This window comes from Oryctolagus cuniculus, chromosome 12 (assembly GCF_964237555.1).
Source record: "Oryctolagus cuniculus chromosome 12, mOryCun1.1, whole genome shotgun sequence".
NCBI lineage: Eukaryota > Metazoa > Chordata > Mammalia > Lagomorpha > Leporidae > Oryctolagus > Oryctolagus cuniculus.
Window position 1 is genome coordinate 114,574,506 of NC_091443.1, and position 9,340 is coordinate 114,583,845.

The 9,340-nt window shown below is 45.0% G+C and overlaps 1 pseudogene; it reads right to left on the reverse strand.

Annotated features, from left to right (window-relative positions):
• Positions 1-4,205: 4,205 nt before the first annotated feature.
• LOC138844773 (small ribosomal subunit protein eS6-like) lies at positions 4,206-6,038 on the reverse strand (annotated as a pseudogene).
• Between the last annotated feature and the right edge of the window lie 3,302 nt (positions 6,039-9,340).

A 9,340-nucleotide genomic window follows, 5' to 3' on the forward strand; every position in this document is an offset into this window, starting at 1 on the left:
GTGTCACAGTGGGTTTAAAGCCTTGGCCTGGGGCCAGCGCCATGGCTCACTTGGTTAATCCTCCGCCTGCAGCGTTGGCATCCCATATGGGCACCGGTTCTAGTCCCGGTTGCTCCTCTTCCAATCCAGCTCTGCTGTGGCCCAGGAAGGCAGTGGAGGATGGCCCAAGTGCTTGGGCCCCTGCACCCACATGGGAGACCAGGAGGAAGCACCTGGCTCCTGGCTTCAGATCGGCATAGTTCCAGCTATAGCAGCCATTTGGGGGGTGAACCAATGGGAGGAAGACCTTTCTCTTTAACTCAAAAAAAAAAAAAAAAAAAACCTGGCCTGAAGTTTCAGCATCCCATATGGTTCAAGTCCCAGCTGCTCCTCTTCTGATCCAGCTCTCTGCTATGGCCCGGGAAGGCAATAGAAGATGGCCCAGGTCCTTGGCCCTTTTGCCCACATGGGAGACCCAAAGGAAGCTCCTGGTTTCTGGCTTCAGATCGGCACAGCTCTGGCCATTGTGGCCATCTGGGGGGTCGGGGGGTGAGACAGCAGATGAAGACCTCTCTGTCTCTACCTATTTCAAATAAATAAAATAAATCATAAAAAAAGGAATCACTATGGTACATTGTATACACCTCCCTGTGTGCCACTCAGATAGCTGGCTGGGGAGTTTTGGATTCCACCCAGGAATACTCTTCTTCTAGGTGTAACAGATTATTCCTAGAAACCAAAGAAACAATCTTCCTTCCCCAGAGAAGCTACTGTATCATTTGCAACTAGATTTGGTTAGACAGGTCCCAGGGGAGCATGAAAAATTTAGCTCCTCGATTCCAAGAGTATCTCACTGAAGCTGTGACCATGGATCTAATCTGGGATGAGAACAGACTAGTACATCACCACCACTAGCAGTTCAGCCATCAGACAGAGAGCTTGGACAAACTATTTCAGCACTGTGCAGGGCATTTTGCAAGGAGGGAATCTAATGCCTGGCCAGACCCACAGGCTCAGGCAAGGCTGAAACGTGTTGAGATCTTCGGGTCATCACAGCTCAGGGGTCTACCCAGGTGTGGCTGATGGACATCCAACGTGGAGGAATCAGCTCATTTAAGGAAAAACCAAGGTGTCTTACTGCTCCTACTGATCCCCAAAACAGGTGAGTTAATTTTATTCTGACCACAATTGGCCTCATTGCGGATTACACAGGCACAAATTTCAACTGTGCTCCTGTTCTGCGAGACAAAGCATCTCCCTGTGCTCTACTTTGATTTGTTCTTTGTCTTCTTAGGTGAGTTTGCTTTATCTACCCACCAAGCTTGTGCGTTCAGGGTACACTTCCGTTTCTTTCATCTTTACAAAACCACACTGCCTGACACCTTAGCATAATTCAGATCCTCAAGATTTCTGTGGAAATTAACCAGAAATGCCAATGTAAGTAGACACAACAGAATGCAGAAATCTCCATGTATGCATCTGTTGATCTATGTAACCATCCATTCATCCCTCTATGTATCTGGCATTTGCCTGTATTGGCAAAGAAAGATGCATTATACAGCTACTGACGCTCCTGAGTCATTTGGGGAGGATCCCAGGGACCAAGATGCCCATGTCCCCATCTGGAGACCCAGGAGAGCCATTCATTCAATTCTAGGACACTATCAGAGTATTGGTCAATTATCTAAGGCATTAAGGTAGGAGGTTCCGCTCCTGCTCACGGACTGAGTAGCCCTTCTGCTCTACTAAACCTCACCAGGAAGGGCAATTTCCTTGACAAAGTCTATAGATGTTAAACCTAGCCAGAAGTACCCACACAGAAACATCAAATTTATGCCTGGCCAAATGTGTGGGCACTTGGTGGCCCCCTCCAGTCATTACATAAAATCACCTTTCATACTAGGATCAAACATGAAATAAAACACCAGGAGTAAGGCAGGACTTTAGCATTCACAGCCATAACAGTTGATACCCATAGGCAGACAGGAGGAGGAAGGGCTGGAGGGGAGAAGGGGTGAAAAAGGCAGGCTAGGGGAGGGGCTCACTGGAGGACAAGAAGATGGAGAGTTTGGAAACACCAGGAATCAGAAGACAAGACAGGGGCTGGCGCTGTACTGCAGCGGCTTAATGCCCTGGCCTGAAGGGCCAGCATCCCTATGGGCACTGGTTCAAGACCCAGCTGCTCCACTTCTGATCCAGCTATGGCCTGGGAAAGCAGAGGAAGATGGCCCAGGTCCTGGAGGAAGCTCCTGGCTTCAGGATCGGCAGAGCTCCAGCCGTTGCAGCCAATTGCAGATGGAAGACCTGTGTGTGTGTGTGTGTGTGTGTGTGTGTAAAACTCTTTCAAATAAATAAATCTTCAAAAAAAGAAAAAACACAACAATGTCATAAGGATGAACAGCACTGTGGCATAGCAGGTAAAGCCGCCGCCTGCAGTGCCGGCATCCCATATGGGTGCCAGTTGAAGACCTGGCTGCTCCACTTCCGATCCAGCTCTCTGCTAAGGCCTGGGAAAGCAGTAGAAGCTGACCCAAGTCCTTGGGCCCCTATACCTGCGTGGGAGACTCAGAAGAAGCTCCCGACTCCTGGCTTCAGATCAGCACAGTTCTGGCCATTGTGGCCAACTGGGGAGTGAACCAGCGGATGGAAGACTGACATCTGTCTCTGCCTCTGCCTGCCTCTCTCTCTCTGCCTCTCTCTGCCTTTCCTTCTCTGTGTAACTCAAATACATAATAAATCTTTAATTAAAAAAAAAGCATCAGCAGAAAGAGTAAAACTTCAGACTGAGCACAGCCCCCTGAAGCGGAGCCCCGAGCTCTAGCTCAGTCCCTCACCCTCACCCTCACCCCATCGTGACCAGCACTGCAACCAGGGCCAAGCTTCCTGAACTCAGGAAGCAGCTAGCAGAGATGTACAGCCATTTCCTAACAACCCTCGCATGTGCACAAAATGTGCTTTCACAGGCATCGCCTCAGTTCCCACAGCAAGGAAACTGCGGTCCCTGCCTTCTTTCATCCCTGGGGGTCTTTGAAGCCCAGGACAGCCCAGGAAACCACAGCCAAGTAATGAAGGCAAGGCCATGCATGTTTGCCTCTTGCAGAACACACACACTCACCACGGGTGGCTCTCCATTGGCTGACAGATGATTCCTAAAGCTTGGTCTGTGTGAGAAACAGCCTCACCCATCCGCTCAAGTGATGGACTCGACTCAGTGAGTGCAACAAGAGCGAGACCCAACTTCCGATCTTGCAACACCTTGTGCCAGCACTCCAGGAGAAGGTTCCAGCAAGCTATTTATTTCCTAGCAAGCAGATCCCTCCCCCAGTTCCTCATTGGCTGAGTAACAACAGCGTGACAATCTTCCTGGCATTTGCTTCAGTTGTTTGGCCACAACCTTCCTGGGTCCCTAAAAACTCAGGTGCATGGAATCTACCATTCTTACTTTGAAAATGAACCAAGTGTTTACTTCTCACAGGGAGGAATAGTGAAGAGGAGTTCTTGGGCAAGGCACCTTTGTGCAGAGCAGTGTGTATGAGGGGTGAACAAGGGCTTGTCTAGGAGAAGATATACTATATTGGCTAACACAAATCTGCACTCACGTAGAAAACTCACACTCTCATCTGTGGGAAATCACTAACCTCTCCCACTCCTGAATATGGCCCGGAAAGGGTCTATTGTAAACTGCATGCATGTCTGTATCCTCCGGCAAATTACGAATGCCCAAACACACCCCCCGACAGTCTTAGCCTAGTACTTCTCCCAGTGGTGGCACAGATTCCCAGAAGTAACTTGGGGGTTTTGCCTCCACATGCTTGAAACAATGGGATTCAGACTCATCTCTGTGCCTTGGTTGTCAGCTTCTAAGCAGCTGTGTTTCCAGCTCCCATTCCATGACAAGCAAAGTCCCGTATCATCCACACCCACCCACACTCCAACACAGGAGCCCACAAAGAACTGTGGGCTGTGTTTTGGGCCCTTGTGAGACTTGCTGTCTCCCACAGTGCACATCAGGAGGAAGCTGGAATCAGGACTGGACCAGATGTAAACCCAGAAAATCCTATGTGGGATGTGGACACCAGGAGGTGACTTATTGCTGCCCCAGGAATCCACCTTTTACTCCTACAACACTTAAGAGGGAATTACATAAAATTAATTATACACAGGCAAGTTTGTGTACACAAGGCATGACTATGTTATCAATAACAAGAAAAGCAGTATCGGACCAGGACACACAGGAGCAGAATTTGTGTATGCTATTGTAGGTGGCATTGACTCAACTAAGGGGCTATATATTTAGGATGCTGTATGTGATCTCAGTATCAACATATTTTTGATAATCTTTTAGAGATTTACTTTATTTATTTGAAAGGCAGAGTTACAGGGAGAGAGGGGAAGAGAGGCAGATCTTCTGTCCACTGGTTCACTACCCAAATGGCCTCACGGCTGAAGCTGGCCCCAGCCAAAGTCAAGAGCCAGGAGCCAGGAGCTTCTTCCAGATCTCACATTGGTGCAGGGGCCCAAACACTTGTGCCATCCTCCACTAATTTCCCAGGTGCATTAGCAGGGAGCTGGACTGGAAGTGGAGCAGCCAGGACTTGAACTGGTGCCATATGGGATGCTGGCATCACAGGCAGCAGCATTACATGCTACATCACAAACACCAGCCCCTAGATAATTTTTGTGTACATGGGGGACAAGTTCAAGGGCATTTAACTAGCTGTGAGCCAAAGCCATACCAAGGGTGCTCGAGGCTGGCCAGGACACCACACGGCCCCTCAGGGCTCAGGCTGTGAGCGCCTCCAGGCAGCAGTGGAGGTCAGGGCACATCAGAATGAACTTTGAAAAACTGATTTGAGGGGCCAGTACCACGGTGTAGCAAGTTAAGCCTCTGTCTGCAGCACCGGCATCCCATATGGGTGCCAGTTCAAATCCCAGCTGCTGCACTTTTGATCCAGCTCCCTGCTGATGCACCTGGGAAAGCAGCAGAGGATGGCCTAAGAAATGGAAATGCAACAAACACAACAATGCACCTCAAGGACCGCAAAAAGCAAGAAAATCCCAGAGTTAGAAGACAGAAATAATATCAGAACTGAAACATGAAATAAATTTTTAAAAAGATGAGTGGATTAGGTTTTTTGAAAAGGTGAACAAAATTTGTATTTTTAAATTTTATTTTGAGATCTGAAACACAATCTTATTTATCTGTTGTTATTAAACCTTAGTTTTGACTGAACTCAGATTTAGCAGTAGACGCTCTCAGAGAAGACAGCCCACATCTCCCGACAATCTGTTCCTGGCGTTTTTCTTTGGCCTCCTCCATTCTCTTGGCCAAGAGTTTAGCATATTCTCCAGCCTCCTCCTAGTTCTTCTTAGTACACTGTTTCTTCAGAGCAATTCACTGGCGTCTGTGTTGCAGGACACGTGGAGTAACGAGACACTGAATCTTGGGTGCTTTGGTCCTAGGTTTCTTAGCTTCTTTGTTTAAGGGCTTTTCTTACAACATACGGGCATACATCATCATCTTTAGAGAAACTGAAAAGTTTACAAATTCTGCTGGCTCTTTTAGGACCCAGGCAACGAGGCACCGTTGTATTAGTCAATCCAGGAATATCTTTCTCTCTCTCTTTTTATTTTATTTTTTTTACAATGACCAAGTTGAGAACACTCAAATTGGCATCAACAATGAAGCCCCGAACTGATTTGAGCTTTCTTTCTCCAGTTCTCCTTGGTCAGTAACAGGAATGCCCCTTACTCAGCAGAAGGTGGACCGCCCATGGGTCAAGACACCTTGCTTCATGGGAAAAACTTGTTTGTCATTCCCACCACTGATCCAGACCACATAACCCTTCCATTCTTCACCCAGAGCGTCAGCAGCAACTTCTGTAGCCATACACTTCTCATAGAAAGTACGAAGTTTACGTTCATTGTACACTTCGATGAGTTTCTGGCAGCCAGTGGCTGGGAAGGAGATATTCAGCTTCATTTTGAAGCAGCTGACCGCTTCGGAGGCTAAATTTTATTTAAGGTATACAAGTTTCATGTATTTTCTATATACAGATCTAGGAACATAGTGATATTCCCCATCCTTCCCTCCCTCCCACCCACGTTCCAACCCTTCTTCCTCCTCCCTCTCCTATTTCCATTAATTTTTACAAAAATCTATTTTCAGTTCACTTTATATTCCTAAGGGTAACTCTACACTAAGAGTTCAGATAGTATAAAGGAAAAAATACTGTTGTGGGGGCTGGTGCTGTGGCACAGCAGGTTAAAGCCCCAGTCTGCATTGCAGGCATCCCGTAAGGGTGCAGGTTCAAGTCCTAGCCGTTCCACTTCCAACCCAGCTCTCTGCTATGGCCTGGGAAGGCAGTGGAAGATGGCCCAAATCCTTGGGCCCCTGCACCCACGTGGGAGACCTGGAAGAGGCTCCTGCTTTGGATCAGTGCTGCTTCAGCCATTATGGCCAACTGGGGAGTGAACCAGCAGATAGAAGACCTCTCTCTGCCTCTGTCTCTCTGTAACTCTTTCAAATAAATAAAATAAATCTCTAAAAAAATACACTTGAACAAATTTTTAGGTAGACAATAAAAACAGAGAAGACTCAAGTCAATAGCAGACATGAAAATGCGACAATGCATATGATAACACAGAAACATCACTGCCCATTATAGATTGTGAAAAGCACATGCCAACAAATTTGAGAACCATTAAGAGAAAGATAAGGGCCGGCGCCACGGCTCACTAGGCTAATCCTCCACCTGTGGCACCGGCACACTGGGTTCTAGTCCCGGTTGGGGCACTGGATTCTGCCCCGTTAGGAATCTAAAACATATTGTCGGGAATCTTCAGGATACTATTAAAAAAACCAACATTCGGGTTCTAGGAGTTCCTGAAGGCATGGAGAGGGAGAAAGGATTAGAAGGCCTTTTTAGTGAGATATTAGCAGAAAATTTCCCAGGTTTGGAGAAGGACAGAGAAATCCTAGTACAGGAAGCTCACAGAACCCCTAATAAACACGACCAAAAGAGATCCTCACCACGACACGTTGTAATTAAACTCTCCACAGTGAAACATAAAGAAAAGGATCCTAAAATGTGCAAGAGAGAAACGTCAGATTACTCTCAGAGGATCTCCAATCAGAATCACAGCTGACTTCTCATCAGAAACTCTACAAGGTAGGAGGGAATGGTGAGATATAGCCCAGGTACTAAGAGAGAAAAACTGCCAGCCCAGAATATTATATCCTGCTAAGCTATCATTTGTGAATGAAGGTGAAATAAAGACTTTTCATAGCAAACAGAAATTGAAAGAATTTGTCACCACTCGTCCAGCCCTGCAAAAGATGCTTAAAGATGTGTTACACACAGAAACACAGAAACACGGTCATCAATATGAAAGAAGATAAAGGAAGGAAACCTCACAGCAAAAGATCACAGGGAATTCAAAGCATATATTAGAACTTATCTTTGGCAAATGGCAGGGCAAAGTTACCACTTTTCATTAGTCACATTGAACGTAAATGGCCTGAACTGTCCAGTTAAAAGACACAGATTGGCTGATTGGGTTAAGGAACAAAACCCATCTATTGGCTGCTTACAAGAAACACATCTTTCCAACAAAGATCCATACAGACTGAAAGTGAAAGGCTGGAAAAAGATATACCATGCCAACAGAAATGAAAAAAGAGCAGGCATAGCCATCTTAATATCGGACAACATAAACTTTACCACAAAAACTGTTGAGACAAAGAGGGACACTATATCATGATTAAGGGATCAATACAACAAGAAGATATAACAATTATCAATGTATATGCACCTAACTACATGGCACCGGTTTATCTAAAAGATTTGTTAAGGGACTTAAAGGGAGACTTAGACCCCAATACAATAGTACTGGGGGACTTCAATACTCCACTCTCAGAAATAGACAGATCAACAGGACAGAAGATCAACAAGGATACAGTAGATTTAAACGACACTATAGCCCAAATGGATCTAACAGATATCTACAGAACTTTCAATCCTACAGCTAAAGATTTTACATTCTTCTCAGCAGTACATGGAACCTTCTCTAGGATTGACCACATACTAGGCCATAAAGCAAGTCTCAGCAAATTCAAAAGAATTAGAATCATACCATGCAGCTTCTCAGATTATAAAGGAATGAAGTTGGAAATTAGCAACTCAGGAATCCCTAGAGCATACGCAAACACATGGAGATTGAACAACATGCTCCTGAATGAACAATGGGTCATAGAAGAAATTAAAAGAGAAATCAAAAATTTTCTGGAAGTAAATGAGGATAACAGCACAACATACCAAAACTTATGGGACGCAGCAAAAGCAGTGTTAAGAGGAAAGATTATATCAATAGGTGCCTACATCAAGAAACTGGAAAGGCACCAAATAGATGAGCTTTCAGTTCACCTCAAGGATCTAGAAAACCTACAGCAAACCAGACCCAAATCTAGTAGGAGAAGAGAAATAATTAAAATCAGAGAAGAAATCAAGAGGATTGAATCAAAAGAAAAAAAAAACATTACAAAAAATCAGCCAAATGAGGAGCTGGTTTTTTGAAAAAATAAACAAAATTGACACCCCATTGGACCAACTAACTAAAAAAAGAAGAGAAAAGACCCAAATCAATAAAATCAGAGATGAAACAGGAAACGTAACAACAGACACCACAAATAAAAAGAATCATCAGAAATTATTACAAGGACTTGTATGCCAGCAAACAGGGAAACCTATCAGAAATGGATAGATTCCTGGACACATGCAACCTACCTAAATTGAACCAGGAAGACATCGAAAACCTAAACAGACCCATAACTGAGACAGAAATTGAAACAGTAATAAAGGCCCTCCCAACAAAGAAAAGCCCAGGACCAGGTGGATTCACTGCTGAATTCTACCAGACATTTAAAGAAGAACTGACTCCAATTCTTCTCAACCAATCCAAACAATCGAAAAAGAGGGAATCCTCCCAAATTCTTTCTATGAAGCCAGCATCACCTTAATTCCTAAACCGGAAAAAGATGCAGCATTGAAAGAGAATTACAGACCAATATCCCTGATGAACATAGATGCAAAAATCCTGAATAAAATTCTGGCCAATAGAATGCAACAACACATCAGAAAGATCATCCACCTAGACCAAGTGGGATTTATCCCTGGTATGCAGGGATGGTTTAATGTGCGCAAGACAATCAATGTGATACACCACATTAACAGACTGCAGAAGAACAACCATATGATTATCTCAATAGATGCCAAGAAAGAATTTGATAAAATTCAACACCCGTTCATGATGAAAAGTCTAAGCAAACTGGGTTTGGAAGGAACATTCCTCAATACAATCA